Source organism: Pinus tabuliformis, chromosome 2_2, assembly GCF_031772625.1.
Source record: "Pinus tabuliformis cultivar Carrire ecotype Pingquan chromosome 2_2, CPIR1, whole genome shotgun sequence".
Taxonomy (NCBI): Eukaryota; Viridiplantae; Streptophyta; class Pinopsida; order Pinales; family Pinaceae; genus Pinus; species Pinus tabuliformis.
The window spans coordinates 458412622-458433318 of NC_142300.1; the positions used below are offsets into that span (position 1 = coordinate 458412622).

At 38.7% G+C, this 20697-nt stretch overlaps 1 pseudogene; it reads right to left on the reverse strand.

Annotated features, from left to right (window-relative positions):
- Nucleotides 1-249: 249 nt before the first annotated feature.
- Nucleotides 250-18772, reverse strand: LOC149193253 (protein NRT1/ PTR FAMILY 8.3 pseudogene; annotated as a pseudogene).
- Nucleotides 18773-20697: the final 1925 nt, after the last annotated feature.

A 20697-nucleotide genomic window follows, 5' to 3' on the forward strand; every position in this document is an offset into this window, starting at 1 on the left:
GTTTTCCTCCTTTAGTGGTGACAAAAGTGAAATGGTAATAATTAAGGTGCTCAAATATCTTCCTAATGCTATTGTAAGAAGAGAGAGATCACTGCACAAGCATTTTTGGCTAATTCCCCATTATTTCTTAGTTGGTGCTTAGATGACCTTCATTGATATTACCAGGTATCCATCACTATTTTCCTCCTTTAGTGGTCACAAAAGTGATAATGGTAACAATAAGGTGCTCAAATAGCTTCCTAATACTATTTAAATAGGAGAAAGAGAATTACCCAAGTTGCGGATTGCATCACGAGACTCCTCATAGAAAAATTCCAGTGACCCTATAAAGAAAAAACTTTTGAAGCACTAAGAAATACCAGGGAATTTGCCAAAAAAGTGTTCATGGGAACTGGTGTGACTATATCATGGACCAAATCAAGAGTTCTAACAATATAAAAATTCTTGATTTCAACCAAGGCATGTATTTCCATAGAAATTATTGATATGACCAACCCAATACCCATTCATTGCAGCTCAGTAAACCCCCCCCCCCCCCCCCCCCCCTTTTCCATTGTACTTGTAAGAAATATGCACAATTATGTGATCATAAACTGGAACCCATATCATGAAACTCATTATATAAAATATAAACAATGATGTTGAAGCAATTTCAAAGGAACCAATGTTGGTGTCCATGGTCATTCCTTGTTCAAAAAACGTTGCTGACATTTGAGCATAAACAACAGAAAATACAATGATACTCTCCCATATGGGAAACATATGAACCAAAATATTCATCTCGTCCACTTGGTTCAAATCACATTATTTCCAAGGATTGGAAAATTCATTGTCGTGAATATCATCTTTGTTATTATAGTTTGCTTGCCAATCCAACTACATGAATTTTAAGCTAGATCCTAAATATTAATGGGAAATATATTGTTAAATAATTTTTATTATACTGCAATTATGTCAACTTTTAGTTCTAGACTCTTAAAATTATGTGGCGTACACTTATCATTTCAATGCAATTACTTTGGTAAATAAAAGAATCATATAAAATAAGCCCTCAAAGTTAAAAAAATAATAAGAGAAGTACTTGAGATCATTTGTATGATCTATCTTTTGGCTTCCTTGAATAACATAATGCTTGTCTTGCACCTCCTATATCATTGAACTATCTTGAGGGACGTCCTTTTTCCATTTATTCAATGATGCAGCTATTACTTGGAATAACTATGTGGGGGGACTGCCTCTAGGTTTTTGGAGTCTATATAATGGTGTCCCAGAAAAGAAACTTATTACATCTAATCCCATAAAAATGGTAGGGATAGCAAACCCCCATCCCCACCCAACATTGTCTTCGAACCATACAATAACACTGCTGGAAACAAGAGCCCCAACATTAATTGAGAAGTAAAACCAATTGAAGCTGGAAAGGCTGAGTTCAAACATAACTCTCTGATTATTAGAAGAACATGCTTCATCACCATGACTTTGAAGGTTTGTTTTGGCCACTTGTGGAAAACTTTAAATCTGAGCATGTGGCTCTAAACACACTTGAAATCACCTTCTCGTTAAAAAAAATCTTATTTGAGTCTATGAGAGACAGAGTGAATAGTATTTACCTCACCATTGCATGCCCTGAGAAGAGGGTCAACCTCACCCCTTAAGAAATTTCCCCTCTGGTCCAAACTAAAATTTAAAAATAAAGAAATAAAAGTTATACCTCAATCGAACTCCAACAAAAGAATTACAATAATACTGAATAAAAATGTCAATGTGAAAATTGTTACATTATTTTGCACCCCTCTAATTTGCAATTCGAAAGCCAAACCTCTTACAAATCAGTTATTACCATTATTGAATATCTTTTGGGTTTCATGTGACATCTCAGAATTGCATGGGAGAAGGCCATAACTTATTGACCATAGTTATGGTATGTTATGCATAACTTTATTTTTCTATTATTATTAAATGAACCAATCATCTCACCATTGCCTATGTAGACTATAGTTAAATATGTGGACAAAATGTTGTTTTGAAATAAAGGGTAATGTTAAACATGTGACCTGAGTCATTTTAGTGTTCTCATTTCAAATAATACAATTAATACTTCCATGGAAACAAGTGTTTCTTCAAACCCGCATTCTTCAAACATCATTTTATCGATGCAACCAAAGTACAAGGCATTCCTTTTGCATGTCATGTTAATAAAACTTGATAGTTTCAACATAAACATTGAATATCATGTGATCTGAATTTGAAACTACTTGTAAATTGTTTGCAAGGTATTCAATTCAGAAATATACATGTTTAAAAGATTTCCATGTCTTGCAGAAAGAAAACAAATGAAATTTTCAGCTGTTCATGACCCATTTAAGCATAGCAGATTTATTTCATTTTATTGTTTAACACACTAAAACGAATTTGTTCTGCAAAATAAATCAACCACAGATGCAAAAGAAGTTGATAAAGCAGTTCACCCCTCCTGGGCTACGTCTGCTGGGTCCAAAGCTCCCAAATGGGCTTGTCCTTGTTTTAATTAAATGCTCAAATTGAATATACATCTGAATAGAAGCATCTACAAGTGGAATAGATGGTAAAAATGGATTCAGAACACTTGAATCCTTCAGGATTGACTACTGGTTCACCTCCAATGGATACCTGCAACCCTATACAGTCTTCACAATACTGGGCCCTAGTGGCTCCTAGAACTTTCACGGCTCCAAAACCTCTACAAATGACCTCAGATGGCTGTAAGACCTACACCAATGGCTTCATAAGGTCGAAAATACCCAAAATCAAAAAAAAAATCGTCCAAAACCGCCTTTCCTAGCCAAAGTTATGGCCAATTAAAGTTTTCCTCCAGTTATGCCTAGAAACACTCTAGCTAACTTTAGTTGGAGGCCAGATAAGCCCGCCAATTTTGGAGTGACCACCAAATTTGGTGCTCCTCCATTATTCCCGCCAACTTGACTGCAGTTACATTAAATGCGCATGTGACCGTTTACCTCGGATTGCACGCTGGTGGTTAGTGTGCTGGCGGTTGGGGCTTAAGCCCTAGGTTTTGGGCGCTGGGTCGTATGGCATGGGGGGCTAGCCCTTAGGGGTTGGCCCCCTTCGGGCCCCACCTGAACACAAATTTAAACTTTAAATAACATTTTTTGTGCCCATCTAACAAGAAATAATACCGTGGCCTAACGGTAAGGCGTTGGAGTGTTGTTACATAGGTCGTGGGTTCAAACCACGTTCGACCCAACTTTTGATTATATATGCGCCCATTGTTGCTGACATCATCCCAGCCACGTGGCAGCCATTGATTCGCTGTCCAAAAGGAATATTCCCCAAAATATTCCAAGGAATATTCCCCAGAATATTCCAAGGAATATTCCGTGGAATATTCTTTTTTAAATTTTTTTTTTAAAATTCAAAAATTAAGGGTTATTGGGCGATTTTGTTTTTGGCATAACTTTCTCATACGGCGACCGTTTTTCGAACCGTTTGCGGCGCCGGAATCAGGAAGAAGAGAAATTTCCAGTTGTTGAACTTTGAACTAGTTATGAGCATTTTAAATTTTGAGAATTTTACGACACTTAGGACATGAGCACCTGATCACGCCTCCCCATTGGGAAGCTTTGGACCCCAAAAGCCTTCAACTACCTGTTAAAGAGGTGAGGGTACATCTCCCTCACTCTGTCCACCTCCATCCACTTTGCCTTGTTCGGTTTGCTGCCTTTGAAACCAACCCGAACATAATCTACACTGCCCCTTCTTGAAGTGCGTGTCCTTCTGTCAAGGATTGTATCTTCTTTCAGCTCATCTAAGAATTCTGGCGAGAAATATTCTATAGATGGCAGCTGAACATCACTTTCATGATCAGCAGTCAAAGGAGGTTCATACAAACGTAAGTTCTCCACATTGACAACAGAATACATTTGCATGTAGGAAGGCAAATCTAATTGAAAAGCATTATTTCCAACCTTCTTGAGGATTTTGAATGGACCATAATGAATAGGATTCAGCTTTTTACCTTCTCCTTGCATCCTTTCCTTACTAATGTACAGCCATACCACATCCCCTTCTTGAAACTTGTGATCGACTCTATGCTTGTCGTGTCTTTCCTTGTACTTGCCTTGACTCTTCTCAAGCTGTTCTTGAATTTGCTGATGTATTTGCTGAATTCTTTCAATGAATGAATGAGCTTTGTCAATATCACTATGTCCCTCAATGGCAACATCTTTCTCAAGAATGAAATCAAGAGGTGATTTTGGCAAGTAACCAAAACAAGCTTCAAACGGTGAGGTGTTTGTGGAAGAGTGCTTGGCACGATTGTAAGCATGTTGTATGTAGTGAAAATGTTCATCCCATAGCTTGGGATGCTTACTGCAATATCCTCTCAAGAGGTGCACAATGGTTCTGTTCACAACTTCTGTTTGCCCATCTGTTTGCGGATGGAAAGCAGTACTTTTCTTCAACTTTGTGTCCATCATCTCCCATAGGTTGGACCAAAAATTCCCCACAAATCTGGAATCCCTGTCACTAATAATGGAAGTAGGCAAACCAAAGTGAATCCATACATGATGAAAAAATAATTCAGCAGTTTTTTCAGCAGTTATAGTTTTCTTACAAGGCATAAGTATACACATTTTGCTGAAACGATCAACTACTACATATAAATAATCCTGCTGCTTTCTAGATTTTGGCAAACCTCCTACAAAATCCATAGAGATGCTCTCCCATGGTCTAGAAGGTTGTCAGGCGGAAAGAGTCGATAGTGCGGACACAAATCAACCTCCCTAGGAGCCTAAGACTCTCTAGTGACAAACAAGACAAACAAGAGCAATCCTTCTCTAAACATGCATTTACTATATAAGAAATCAAGTGTTTAGATCCTACCTGTAGTCCAACGCTGTTGTAGCAGTCCAGCTCCGCGGATCCGGATGAGCTCCTCCTTCACTTTGAAACCTGCATCCACTAACAATCAAACGATTAAATAGCACTTGATAATCTCACAGAATAAAACATATTTAACACATAGACCAAGGAGTACATGAAACAACTCATAAATAACAAGTTATTGAGAAGAATGGACTCATTTGCATTAATAGGAAACAAAAGGAACAATTACAACCTGAGCCTTGGTGTTGTGCAAGTCCCTCCCAGGGTCCATCAAGAGTTCTCCTTTACTTTGACAAAGCTCACCCACTTCCAAATAGAACAAGTAAAGATGACAATCTCTCCTCACAAGCTTCTAAATGGGAGTCCTAATTCCTGCAGCATCTACCCTTAGAAATGTTTAGCTTTCAACCTCTCCTCCTTCTGGCCCAATGCCTGTATTTATAGTGCTCAAGAGGAAGTTAATCAGGTCCACCATCAATGGGATAATCCCCTCTTTGGATGGGATAGCTCCCTTATTGATGGGATAAGTTCCTCTTTGGTAGGGGTACATGAACCATCTGGAGGCGCTCAATACATGTCGAACAACCTTCTAGAATGCTCTAAAAATGACCACAAGTAACTTTTTAAAGATGAAACTTGCGCATTTTGACCTTTACAGGGGGAGGCACCTGCCCCTTTACATACATAGCGTCCAAAGACGCAGCTTTTGTGAACATTAGGTGCGTACCCGCAGGTAAGGTTGAGAGAACCTGTGTACCCAGAGATAAATACATTTATAAAGACTTTCTCTCTTTTTGGAGTTTGACATGGAGAGCAGAGGCATAAGACTTGCCTAAGAGGATAGCATGACTGTTGATAGAGCCATACTAACTGTAAATAGTCATGGTGACATTTTTTAGTGTAACAGATTGCCCCCTAAAGTGCGAAGCCTGTAATAGATTAGGGTTTTGTATTATCTAGGAAGGGTGAAGCGCTTTATCATTTCAAGTATTATCTCGTGGAGAGCCTGGTCAGAACCTGCAATTTTCAACACAAAATACATGTATAAGATTATATCATCACTGAGGTAGGCATTCCCATACTCAGATCAAAACTTTAACTAACAGACTAACTACTCTGATACAGGAATGATCTTGCAGTACATGATAATCATAGAATTTTGTAGACACAGTATGGGCGCAGCCATCTGTTTATGATTAGTCTACTTAGATAATGAATACAAAACTCCTCGCAGCCTGGATGGTGGAAACTAGATCCAGGGTCTTCATTTCTACTTCCCGAATTGGTACGATTCTAGCCATGCGAATAAATGAGTTGATGTCGAACATGGTAGAAACCACTTGATTACCAGTCGATGATGTAAACTGTTAACAAGTGTGAGAGAGACCACCAGTAATGTCAATGGTTCTCAAAGTACCCAGTACAATCCATGAGATGTGAATGAATGAGTTGATGTCGAACATTTCACGGAATCCTTTGATCGAAAGTCAATGATGTAAACTGATGTCAAAGGCGAGAAACCTGCCATTGATGCATGCAGACTTCAAGGTACTGACGATTTCTAAGTCATCTCTCTAGATAATGTGCTGATGTCGATAGAAAGTGACCCGTTGCAGGCAAGCCCACAACACGAAATCATTTGTTCAAGTTGAAGAAATGTTGCTGTAAGGACTGACTCAGGGATGGTCAAATGGATGACAAGTATTTTGCAGATGAAAGTTTTGCTTGTAGACCTCTTGAACACATAACGACACGACAGATGGTTTGGTGATGAATGACTCAAAGTTAATCCCCGGAACCCGGCTAAAGACTTTCAAAGTGGTTTGATCAACTGTGAGGTAAAGGATTTCCCAACCCAGGTGAATGAAGAGTGTCGTGTCCAAGAGTGGTAATAAAGTTTCTTCTGAGACAAAAGATAACAAATAGGCTCATTCTTCTCTCTTTTCCCCCACCATTTCTGGCAAGTACCTCTTTATTTTTAACAAGCTTGAGGAGGATAACATATGCTTGATTATAAGCTCATCCTTCGGATGAGTCCAACCTAGTTTTGATTCGAACCCTAGGAAGGAGTGGTTCGTTCCTGTTTGTAATTGAACAGGTCCTTTACTGTGAAATGTTTAACGAGTCCATTATAGGAGAAACTCGGTGTTTTTCAATTTTAGAGAGTCTGAAAAACTTAAGAAGACTCCAAGTTGAACTTTTTCGTAGATTTGTATCCCTCAAGCCCGAAAAAGTATAAAATAATACCTGGGGGAACCGCTTGATCTTGCGATCAAGGAGTACTTTCATGATTAGTGCCTTTGACCTGAAAAGTAAAAAGCGATCAAGGACACGTCGTTTTATTTCCAATATCGAGTTTGAAACGACAAAAACCCGGCAATCTTTTCATGTTTTTACGGTCAGAAAAGGGCTATAAGAGGACCGTCTTTTTAGTTCCGTTTTAAGGAGTTTAAAAAGAAAAAACTCGGCGATCTTTTCATATTTTAGGAGTCAGAAAAGAGCTTAAAGGTGACTCTAAGGTTTCACTTTTTCGTAAGTTTTAACGAGTTCGAAAAAATGATAAAAATGTACTCATGGTTTTCACTTTTTCATAAGTTTTAATGAGTTCGAAAAAATGATAAAAAATGTACTCATATGGCCGACTTTCAATTTAATTTACGAGCAGGAAAGGACGGAAAGAACTCGACATTTTCATTTGTTTTACGAGAATGAAAGATAGCAAAATAATCTCGAGATTTTCATGAGTTTAACGAGTCTTGAAAATAACTGAAATTGACTCGAGATAGGTTTCATTTTTACAAAAGCTTGAAACAGAGAAAAACTATGCTTCAAAGTAGTTTCATTTTTTCACAAGCTTGAAACAGAGAGAAAACTGTGCTTGATGCCCCCTAAGCGTAACTGCTAGAGCGCATGCCCCCCCCAGCTTCATTTCATTCAACCAGTTGGATGAAATGAAGGTTGAGTTACGAGATCATTTGAAAGACTGGACCTAAAACAAAAAACTGAAATAACTAACCTAAATATACAACCTAACATTTATGAGATCTAGTCAAACTCTCGACTCAATTAGAGGAGGATTTGTTTCATTTTTTAACGAGCTTGACACAGGAAAAGAACTATGCTCGGATTCGGTTTCATGTTTACGCAAGCTTGAAACGAAAAACTATGCTTGTTATAAGTTCACATGCCCCCAGCATAATGACGCAAAATGAGGTACATGCCCCCCAAGCTTCATTGCATTCAATGAGGTGGATGGAATGAATCTTTACTTTCAAGATCGTGGAAAGACTTGTGGGAGTTGTTTCATTTTTTAGTGAGGTTGACACAGGAAACGAACTATCCTCAAAACCCTTGTTTCATTTTTTAAACGAGCTTGACACAAGATAAGGAACTATGCTCATAACTACTCTCTACAATCTACCTAACAAAAACTTTACTCTAAAAACCTTGATTCATTTTTTAACGAGCTTGACACAAGACAAGGAACTATGCTCTAAAATCCTTGATTCATTGTTTAATGAGCTTGACACAAGATAAGGAACTATGCTCATGACTACTCTCTACAATCTACCTACTTAACCTACTCTTGTTTCATTTTTAACGAGCTTGACACAAGACAAGGAACTATGCTCAAAAAGTTCGCATGCCCCCAGCATAATGATGCAAAGCGAGGTACATGCCCCCCAGGCTTCATTCCATTCAACCGGCTGGATGAAATGAAGGTTTACTTTCAATATTTAACTTTGAAAAGGGAGTTGTTTCATTTTTAAGGAGGTTGACACAAGAAAAGAACTATCCTCGTACCTGATTCATTTTTTAATGAGGTTGACTCAGTAACAGGAACTATCCTCAAAAATCCTACTTTCTACAATCTACCTGCATATCCTAAAATCTACCTGATTCATTTTTTAATGAGGTTGACTCAGTAAAAGAACTATCCTCATGCTAGCCTGTTTCATTTTTTAACGAGGTTGAGACGGGAACAAACTATCCTCGTCCGTGATTCATTTTTTAATGAGGTTGACTCAGTAAAAAGAACTATCCTCTGACCAACTGATTCATTTTTTAACGAGGTTGACACAGTAAAAGGAACTTTCCTCGTACACACTGATTCATTTTTTAACGAGGTTGACTCAGTAAAAGGAACTTTCCTCAAACACCCTGTTTCATTTTTTAACGAGGTTGAGACAGGAACAAAACTATCCTCGTACTAGCCTGTTTCATTTTTTAACGAGGTTGATACAGGAAAAAACTATCCTCGCACACACTGATTCATTTTTTAACGAGGTTGACACAGTAAAAGGAACTTTCCTCGTACTCACTGATCATGGCTTCCAACTGGAAGAAAGACATGTCAATGGACACACCTTGATCATGGCTTCCAAGAGATCTTCATCAGAAGGAAGAATAGTTCTCTGGAAGGAACACATGTCAAGGGACTCAAAAGGGATAAGAACATTGTGTTCAAGTAATCCCATAGAGTTTTCCATGTCAATTACCGGATCTAAATCAATGGAAGATGAGCAAACAGTGAGAGGCTCACTTACATCGGTAACTGAAAACATGGGACCAATTGCCACATAATTAACCCGTGGCAGGGTAGATACCACTTTAGAATCAGGAACATTTAGGGGTGTCATATTATTGGTAGTTGAAACAAGACTAGGGAATGAAAGCTAGTCTACAGTCACAATACTGCCATTGTGAGGGAAAGACATCACGCGAAAGAGTGTCGATACGACAACTTTCATTGCATAAACATAGTCTCGCCCAAGGAGTAAATTGAAATCCAAGGGACCTCGAACTACCATAAGATCAATACAGACAGTTTTACCTTCCAAGGTAATGGAAAACTTAGGAAGGATCCCTAAAGGTTCACTAATGGTTCTGTTAAAAGCTTTCAGATTCTGCGTAATAGGCGCAAGCTGAGGGGAACCCAAAGCTTTCCAAACAGTTGAGGATAAAATACTAACAGAAGCACCTTCATCTACCTGAGTACGATGGATGTCCCTACCACCAGCCTTAACAATGATTTGGAAAGGGATGGAGGAAGGAAGACGAGGTTCTGTCAATCTATTCCAATCAAAGGAAAAGACCTCAGTGCTTGGAGGGGGTTCTGTAGAAACGGGTGAAATGCCCCCCGGCATAGAAGAATCTGATGTAACAAGAAGAACCTCAGCGGTATGAAGTTCACTCTCTAAATGGAAAGTGGGATCGACCGAATGTGAAATTGAATCGACCACTTGATCAACTAATGGATCATCAAACTGAGTGACATGAGTTTCACTCTCCAATGGGAGAGTGTGATCGACTGTACTTGAATTTGAATCAATCACTCCGTCATTTGACGGTAGGTTGGGAGAAAGTTTACGATAACCAATTGGAAATTCTTGCTGTGGAACAGTAAGGTTTTCCAACAAAGTTGAGGCTTCATCCATGTGAGGGCAAATGTGAGTTTGATGACTCCCTTTGCATAACTTACAAGGAAACCTAACTTTACCCTTTTTCCCAGGAACCTGACTATCACTGGTTGATGGATCAACGGAAAGTTGATGAGATTTTTCTGACCATACTTCCAAGACCTTTGGAATACTAGGACAAATGACAAGGAAGTGGTCACCCTTACAAAGCCTGCAAGGGTATTTGGGTTTACGATGCATGTCGGAATTTTCCTCAACACAACTAACACTTACAGCCATGGTTGGTTGGTTGACTTCTTTCTTATCTTGCTTCTTCTTCTTCTTCTTCTTCTTCCCTTTCTTCTTCTTCTTAGCCTCCTGGTGACTAACATCAAGGCTTTTACCAGGCGAAGAGGAAGAAATGGAGGAAGAAAAATTAGGCGAAGAAGGTAAAGGGTCAACAGAAGGTTGGTGATGTTGAGATGGTGAACTCTGTTGAGGTGAAGCATCCGGTTGAGGTGGAACAATTGGAGTATTTTGGGCCAACGAAGTTGAAAATAACCATATCGGTAAACCTATTGTAAATCCAGGTAATGACAAAGTAGCCATATAAGGAGGACCAACATTTCCAAAGTAAGGAAAAGTACTAGGATTCTCGTTAGGAGGGCTTCCTAGGTTGATAAATTCCGGAACATTTGCCATTATATTCAACTTCAGTGAATTTTATTAACAATCTTAAAACTAAAATTAGCAATTCACAATTCACACCTATGGTCTCTAAAACTAAAAACAAACAAATTAACACGCGCTATCAAATCTAGGAGTCAAACCATACACAAACAGTAGCCTTCCGGACCGAAAACACTAGTTGGTGATGAAGCCCAACATCGCCGAATTCAGTACAGAAGTGGTGGGTGGAACAGTTACCCCGACAACCTGCTTAATGAATAGACTGGACCAAGTTCCTCCACTTTAACCGTCTCGAGTGAAGTGAACCCCCCAGAAAATCCAAGTGAGTCTAGCCGACGTCTGCTCCAGGTACAGTGGGATCTTCCCTCCACCGTCACCTTGGGTAGAACCCTAAAGATAATGGTCACTAAGGTCACCAACAGCAACAAATGCACCTGGGGGAACAGTCTACACTCCGACAGCACGCAAGGGCAGAGTATCAAGCTCAATCCCCTTGCCGGCTCCTTGACAATAATCCAAGGTTTACCGACAAGTGACCCCTGGCTCCTCGACAATGGTTAATCTGAGGTTTACCGTTTGTAATACGTGCGTGTCTGGCGTCGTTCCCAACGAGGGAGGATTGATCCCCTCACTGGTTCGGACACGAGCTCGTGCTTCTCCTTTAAGAGGAGCTTTCCCATAGTACAAATGAAACAGTTGGATTTATCCTACCACAAGATGAGCTACTTGTTTGGTTTTGCTGTCTTGGAGAGTTAATTACTCTCCTACCCCAAGACACTAGACTAAGCTATGTTGGTGTTTCAGAGCCCTAGAGATGTAAAAATTACTAGATGAATTTTAATTAAGCGCTGTGTTATTAAGGCTGTTATTACTCAAATGGGTAAATGGAGATGAAACCAATGGTGTTATGACCCGACTCAACTGAATGCAATCGAATATGATAATGTAATCGTTTCAATTCAATGAATCCTAACTAAAGTAAGGAGAGAGTTTCCATTCACTTCCAACAATGCAAAAAATTTGATCACTAAGAGAAAATACAACAAATTCTCTAATGCACTAATTTTATCAAGAAAAACTAATGCAAATCAATTCCAAACCATTTTCTTTTATTTTTTATTTTTGTGTAAATTCAAATCAAAGAAAACTGATCTAAATCTACAATTGATTTTTCAGAATGTAAACTATGCAATTGTAATCTATGCACAATTCACATGAAATGCAAATGTAATCTATGCACATTTTTCATTCATATTCTGAAAATGAGAATTCTAATTATGCAAATGTGATCTATGCAAGAGAATTCTCAAACACAAGATGATTCTAATGTAATCTAAGAACCAATCAAGTGCAAGTTGAGAAAATTGGGTGAGAGTTCCAAAGATCAAAAAATAAAAACACTCAAAGGCGATTAACACTCATACACAATTTAGCCCCCCCCGGCGAATGAGGGGGAAATTTTTTTTTGCAAAAACACAAGCAAAAAGATGCAAAATTGTGAAAAGACTGAGAGAAACCTCCAAGTAATGACCAAAGGAAAACAAATCAAGAATTTCTCAAGAAAGAGACTCAAAACACCCAATTGATGAAAGCTTAGAGCAGGAATGCCAATGAAACAAGCTTAGGTGAAGATCTTTGACAAGAGACTAAGGGATCTGGGCAGTAAAAACTAATAAAAAGCAAAATCTAAGAGAAAAAATGCAAAAAATGGAATTTTCTTAATTTTTAGCAGGGGACGCAGGCAACCTGTTAAGCCAGGTGCGGGCCCGCTCTGTGCACACAGCAACAGTGCGTACAAGTACGCACTGTGCAATACTCAGAGGGTGCGTCCTACTGAAAAAACCAAGAAAAACTAAATTCAATCTAACCCTAAGCTAACCCACCCAAATACAAACTCACAGAGCCAAAAACCAGAAAATAAATGACTTTTCTCAGATCAAAGTTGCATACAAAGGAAAAGACTTTCACATCAATGGAATCCCCAGTGGAGTCGCCATTTTGTCAGGCGGAAAGAGTCGATAGTGCAGACACAAATCAACCTCCCTAGGAGCCTAAGACTCTCTAGTGACAAACAAGACAAACAAGAGCAATCCTTCTCTAAACATGCATTTACTATATAAGAAATCAAGTGTTTAGATCCTACCTGTAGTCCAACGCTGTTGTAGCAGTCCAGCTCCACGGATCTGGATGAGCTCCTCCTTCACTTTGAAACCTGCATCCACTAACAATCAAACGATTAAATAGCACTTGATAATCTCACAGAATAAAACATATTTAACACATAGACCAAGGAGTACATGAAACAACTCATAAATAACAAGTTATTGAGAAGAATGGACTCATTTGCATTAATAGGAAACAAAAGGAACAATTACAACCTGAGCCTTGGTGTTCTGCTCCATCAAGAGTTCTCCTTTACTTTGACAAAGCTCACCCACTTCCAAATAGAACAAGTAAAGATGACAATCTCTCCTCACAAGCTTCTAAATGGGAGTCCTAATTCCTGCAGCATCTACCCTTAGAAATGTTTAGCTTTCAACCTCTCCTCCTTCTGGCCCAATGCCTGTATTTATAGTGCTCAAGAGGAAGTTAATCAGGTCCACCATCAATGGGATAATCCCCTATTTGGATGGGATAGCTCCCTTATTGATGGGATAAGTTCCTCTTTGGTAGGGGTACATGAACCATCTGGAGGCGCTCAATACACGTCGAACAACCTTCTAGAATGCTCTAGAAATGACCACAAGTAACTTTTTAAAGATGAAACTTGCGCATTTTGACCTTTACAGGGGGACGCACCTGCCCCTTTACATACAGAGCGTCCAAAGATGCAGCTTTTGTGAACATTAGGTGCGTACCCGCAGGTAAGGTTGAGAGAACCTGCGTACCCAGAGATAAATACATTTATAAAGACTTTCTCTCTTTTTGGAGTTTGACATGGAGAGCAAAGGCATAAGACTTGCCTAAGAGGATAGCATGACTGTTGATAGAGCCATACTAACTGTAAATAGTCATGGTGACATTTTTTAGTGTAACAAAGGTACCGGCAAAGGAGTATACAAACCAAGCTTCCTATTACTAGGCTTGCTTGTAGCACATAACGAACATCCTCTTATGAACCTTGAAACAGAATCTCCCATGCGAGGCCAGTAGCAATACCTCTGTAGATGTGCAACTGTTTTTCTTACACCAAAATGGCCAGCAATAAGAGAAGAATGAGCTTCTCTTATGACATTTATTCTCTCCCCCTGTGGTATACACAACTTTCCCAAATGAAACAGCAAATGGTTATGCATGTGATAGTCATTTTCCTCTACATGATTCCCTTTACTCAAGTTAGCATACACATCTTTAAAGTCATCATCAGATGCATATTGTTCTATGTAACTATCATGTACAATGGAATCATTCTTAAGTAAAGTAAGAGCACCAATAATAGGCCTTGAAAGCATATCAGCAACCTTATTCAAAGTACCTTTCTTGTACCTTATTACCAAATGGAACTGTTGCAAGAAGCCCATCCATCTGAAGTGTCGTGACTGTTGTAACTTGCTTTGTGATTGCAAGTACTGTAAGGGCTGATGGTCGGTATGTATAACAGTTTCTTTGCCCATCAAATAGTGTTTCCACTTTTTGATGCTTTGTACCAATGCATACAACTCCTTATCATATGTAGGATAATTTACAACAGCACCATTAAAAGTTTCAGAATGAAAAGCAATAGGCTTACCATGCTGTAAAAGAACTGCACCCATGGCATAATCACTAGCATCGGTTTGTATCTCAAATGACTGTCTCAAATCTGGTAATGCAAGGACTGGAGCTGAACTAATATTCTCTTTCAAAGATTCGAAAGCTTTTTGCTGCTTGCCTCCCCATTGGAAAGCATGCTTCACACTTGTCACTGCATGCATAGGAGCTGCTATAGAAGAGAAGTTAGAGATAAACTTCCTCCAATATTGAGCTGCACCCAAAAAACTTTTTACCTCTGTTATGGATTTGGGAGTAGGCCACTTCACAATAGCCTCAATCTTAGCAGGATCAATTCTCAAAGCACCTCCTCCTACTATGTGTCCCAAATAAACCAAAGAAGTCTTTCCAAATTCACACTTTGACATTTTAAGAAATAACTGATTCTTCTTCAAAACATCAAGTACTTTCCTAACATGCATGACATGATCTTCTCTAGACTTGCTGAAAATTAAGATGTCATCTAAGTAGACAATAACGAAATCATCAAGAAAAGGATGCAAGACATCATCCATTACCTGCATGAAAGTTGCAGGTGCATTGCACAAACCAAACGGCATTACAAGCCACTCAAAGAGTCCTTGTTTGGTTTTAAAGGCTGTCTTCCAAATGTCACTTTCTTCAATTCTTACTTGATGATATCCACTGCGCAAGTCTAGCTTAGTGAAATATCGAGCATCTTTCAGCTGGTCTAGCAAATCATCTATCCTTGGGAGTGGGTAACGATTCTTACCGTTATCTTGTTCAAGGCCCTGAAATCAACACACATACGCCAAGTGCCATCTTTCTTTGGAATCAATACAATCGGTGACCCACATGGCGAAGTACTTGGCCTTATGAAACCCTTGTCCAACAAGTCCTTGATTTGCTTCTTTATTTCAGCATTCTCCATAATAGACATGCGGTACATGCCTATGTTTGGAAGAGGACAATCTGGATGCAAATGGATTTCATGCTGAATCTCCCTCTTAGGAGGCAAACCTGTTGGCTCCTGAAACATCTCATGATATGCATCAACTACATCATACAGTTCTGACTTAAGTTTTGGATCACAATTGTCAAATGACTCATGATTCACATCAACCTTGGGCTTAATCATAAGAAGAACAAAATTCTTACTTGAATTGACTAGCCTTTTTACCTGTCCTACATTCACCATCGCTATATTTGTCTTCTTGCGATGAGCTCTAACAATGAACTCCTTGCCATCTTTGAAAAGATGATATTTGTTTTCATGGCGATGAAAGATAGCTTTCCTGTCAAACAAGTAAGGACTTCCCAAAACAATTCCTGCTATATCAAAAGGTACCACATCAAGTTCAACTGTGTCAATAAAATGTGCAGTAATTGCAAAGGGCAATGTGCACTTTCTTGAAACTTGTAAATTTGCATCCTTGCAAATCCATCCAAGTGGATATCGCTTTGGATGTGGAACGGTCTTAAGTTTAAGCTGCTTGACCAAGTCCTCTGATATAAGGTTTGCTTGTGACCCACTATCAAAAAGTGTGTCAATTTTAGTATGTTTTGAAATCACCCTCACATGAAACAGTTCAATTCTTTCTTCCTCATTAGGAGCTTGTACATGGCAGTTTGAGGTACTAGTGCTGGCTTGAGTTTCAATTTCTTTTCCCTTAAATTTTTTCAAACCCATGGCTGCAATTTTGGTTTCATCACCTGAATCATCCCCTAAATCCTGTGGTGTAGATGGAGTAGCAGCAGTTTTCTGTTTCCCTTTGGATTTGTTAGATTGAGGTCTTTTTTCAGGATGTAATTTCCAACAATTTTTCTCCTCATGGCCTGGTTTAGAACAGTGTTTACAGATCACTTTCTCACTCTCCTGTTTGACAGATGCATTCTTTTTGCCCTTTCCCTTGGAGGTTTTCTCTTTGTTTTTCCCCTTGGGGGGGCTTGTTTCTACCCTCTTCAAATGTGTTTTTTCCCCTTGCCTCTAAATGGGTAGCTTGGACACAAACCTCGTCCAGGCTAGTAGGGTTAAACATCAAGATGGTGTGTCTAAGGTAGCTATGCAAGCCACCAATGTATTTCAGCAAGGTTTCCTGGGTCTGTAAATCTACCCCTAACAAGAGAGCTCTTCTCCTAAATTCTTGGGTGTAGTCTTGGACACTCGAACCCTTAAGTTGTCTGAAATTTTGCCAGTTCATTATGGCTTTCTGCATGTGAGCAAGAGGATAAAACTATTTTTTAATGGCTAACAGAAATTCAGGCCATGTTAAGGTAACCTTACCAAATTTCTTGATCTCCTCTTTAGTCTGGACCTCCCACCAGACCAATGTTGCTCCATCCATTCTCAAAGAAGCCAACTGAATCTTTGTGGCATCATCATGCATATTCTGGACCCTCAAGTAAACTTCCAACTGCCTAATCCAGTTGTCAAGCTTTTCTACATTCACTTCACAATTAAACATAGGTAATTCGAATTTTACATCAAGCTTCAAAAAAGGACTTTTTCCAGAGGATCTATGCTTATGCATAGAAGAAGAAGACGAGGATGAAGAGGAAGAAGGTGATGATGGGGGTGGTGGATCACCATTTCCTCCATGTCCTTTCTCGGAATGATCATCATCCTTCTTACCTCCTGAAGAGCCCTCTCCTTCATGTGGATGTTTGGACCCTTCTCCAGCCAATTTCTCATTTCTTTCTTGGTACAATATCCTCACCATTTCAATGAGGTCCAAGAAAGCCTTTCTGAAGACTCTTTCTTCTTCTTTTGGATCCATGTCTGCAGGAATTTCTCCTTCATGTGCAGACATTCTTGAAGCTTCTGCTGAGACTCTTGAGGGTGAAATTGAAGGTGGAGGTGATGGCTCTCTGGCCTTCCTTGACTGAGGATTCTCTCGTTCTCTAGTCAACTGTCCTTCCCCTCTTTTAAGTTTCAACCTGGTAAGCATCAATACTTGCAAGACAGTTAGAAGATCTTTGCACAAAACTCTGCTCTGATACCAACTTGATCTGAATTTGAAACTACTTGTAAATTGTTTGCAAGGTATTCAATTCAGAAATATACATGTTTAAAAGATTTCCATGTCTTGCAGAAAGAAAACAAATGAAATTTTCAGCTGTTCACGACCCATTTAAGCATAGCAGATTTATTTCATTTTACGGTTTAACAAACTAAAACAAATTTGTTCTGCAAAATAAATCAACCACAGATGCAAAAGAAGTTGATAAAGCAGTTCACCCCTCCTGGGCTACGTCTGCTGGGTCCAAAGCTCCCAAATGGGCTTGTCCTTGTTTTAATTAAATGCTCAAATTGAATATACAACTGAATAGAAGCATCTACATGTGGAATAGATGGTAAAAATGGATTCAGAACACTTGAATCCTTCAGGATTGACTACTGGTTCACCTCCAATGGATACCTACAACCCTATACAGTCTTCACAATACTGGGCCCTGGTGGCTCCTAGAACTTTCACGGCTCCAAAACCTCTGCAAATGACCTCAGATGGCTATAATACCTGCACCAATGGCTTCAGAAGGTCGAAAATACCCAAAATAAAAAAAAAAAAAAAAAATCGTCCAAAACCACCTTTCCTAGCCAAAGTTATGGCCAATTAAAGTTTTCCTCCAGTTATGCCTAGAAACACTCCAGCTAACTTTAGTTGGAGGCCAGATAAGCCCGCCAATTTTGGAGCGGCCGCCAAATTTGGTGCTCCACCATTATTCCCGCCAACTTGACTGTAGTTACACTAAATGCGCATGTGACCGTTTACCTCGGAATGCGTGCTGGTGGTTAGTGTGCTGGCGGTTGGGGCTTAAGCCCTAGGTTTTGGGCGCTGGGTCGTATGGCATGGGGGGCTGGCCCCCTTCGGGCCCCGCCTCAACACAAATTTAAACTTTAAATAAAAAATTTTGCGCCCATCTAACAAGAAATAATACCGTGGCCTAACGGTAAGGCGTTGGAGTGTTGTTACATAGGTCGTGGGTTCAAACCACGTTCGACCCAACTTTTGATTATATATGCGCCCATTGTTGCTGACATCATCCCAGCCACGTGGCGGCCTCCGGGCTTGCCACATGGCAGCCATTGATTCGCTGTCCAAAAGGAATATTCCCCAAAATATTCCAAGGAATATTCCGTGGAATATTCTTTTTTAAATATTTTTTTTTTAAATTCAAAAATTAAGGGTTATTGGGCGATTTTGTTTTTGGCATAACTTTCTCATACGACGACCGTTTTTCGAACCGTTTGCAGTGCCGGAATCAGGAAGACGAGAACTTTCCATTCGTTCAACTTTGAACTAGTTCTAAGCATTTTAAATTTTGAGCATTTTACGACACTTAGGACATGAGCACCTGATCATCATGAAAAAATAACTTTACATAATGATTTAGTGGCTTTTGGACTCGAAAAAATGCACAAAATTTCATTGAATGATAGCTGAAATTTTTGAAGAGGCATGCTTACTCCAAACCATAATTAAATGCATAGTTGCAACTAACCTAAAATTTAGTTCTGTGGCTATTTCCCACAAATTTACAAATGATTCAGTGGATTTTGGACTCGAAAAAATACACAAAATTTCAGTGAGTGACAGGTGAAATTTTTGAAGTGATGTGCTTATTCCCAACCATAATCAAATGCATAATTCCATCTGACCTAATATTTAGTTTTATGGTTATTTCATGCAAGTTAGAAAGATGAAAAACATTGCATAAGGAAGCCTCTTGGAGATGATCAACTTTTCACATTTCTAAAAGTTTATGTTGTTGGATATGTGAAAAATGAAACTATAGTTTCAATTTAATATTAATAGTTTAGGTCTACAATATGCGGAAAAAAATGAGATTGCTAGTGTGAAACTCAACTCTCAAGTAGGATATGAAAAGAAAGGTTGTGCTTGTTTATCAGCCACCTATATTTTAGTCATAACTATTTTGACGTTTCTGCTAAACAACAAGTTCAACAAGACATATACTTGGCGTAACTATGGTGGCATGTTAGTAAAAGCTCTTGAAAGTAATGGGGAAGGATAATTTTTAAATAAATATTTTTTTTCATGATCAATGAATCGCACAACAAAACAAAGGTATAGGCATGCTATCCAAATGATCTAGAGTCATCTATAATGACTCTAATCTCACTTGAATGAATGTTCTGAAATTATAAACATATAAAATCCAAGAATAAAATAACGATAATTTCATAAAAATGAATCTTGAATCAAAATTTAAAACTCCGAAATAAAACTCTTATATTAGCAGCGGGTTCTAAATGCACACCACAATATCATGAAATGTAACAAAGGTCTTAAAATTTCAATACAATGATCTGATCAATAATGTTCTATATAAATGGCATGATACGTACAAGTTCAACTTTCAGTCCAAAGACAAAAGTTTTCCATGCACTACAATTATCTTTAATTTCCAATACATTAATAAAAGAAAGAAGCAAATGGCAAAAAGCAACTGCATAGATGTTCCAGTACTTAATTGTTCAGTCTATATGATCCAAAACATATCTTGTATCCTAATAGTGAATGTATTATGTAAAACCGAGAAATATTTGAAAACACCCCTTTCATAATAGTTTATGTGTTGAAAAATAAAACAAACAAAATCATGTGGTTATTAAGAACTCCAAACTTTTCATTATAGGAACTGAAACATTTCACTTTGGTACTATTGAGGTCCCTTCAATTCCAAAATACCATGATCTGAATGACATAAAGAAGTACAACAAAAAGGGAAAAGTGATAATCTATAATAGTTTCACAATAATAATTATATTTGGATATCGGTATGGCTTTAGGGAAGGCTCTTGAACATTTTATAATATGAATGAACTAAAACAAGCCCCAAAAGAAGACAAGTAGGGATTAATGCCTCCAGTTCCTAATGCAATCAGGTAGAGTCCAAGGAAAAATACAACATATTCAAGTGTTGTTGTCTTTAGGCAGACAATCTGTGCAAGATGGAGGTTGAAAGGAAGAAACATAGGTTGAAATTT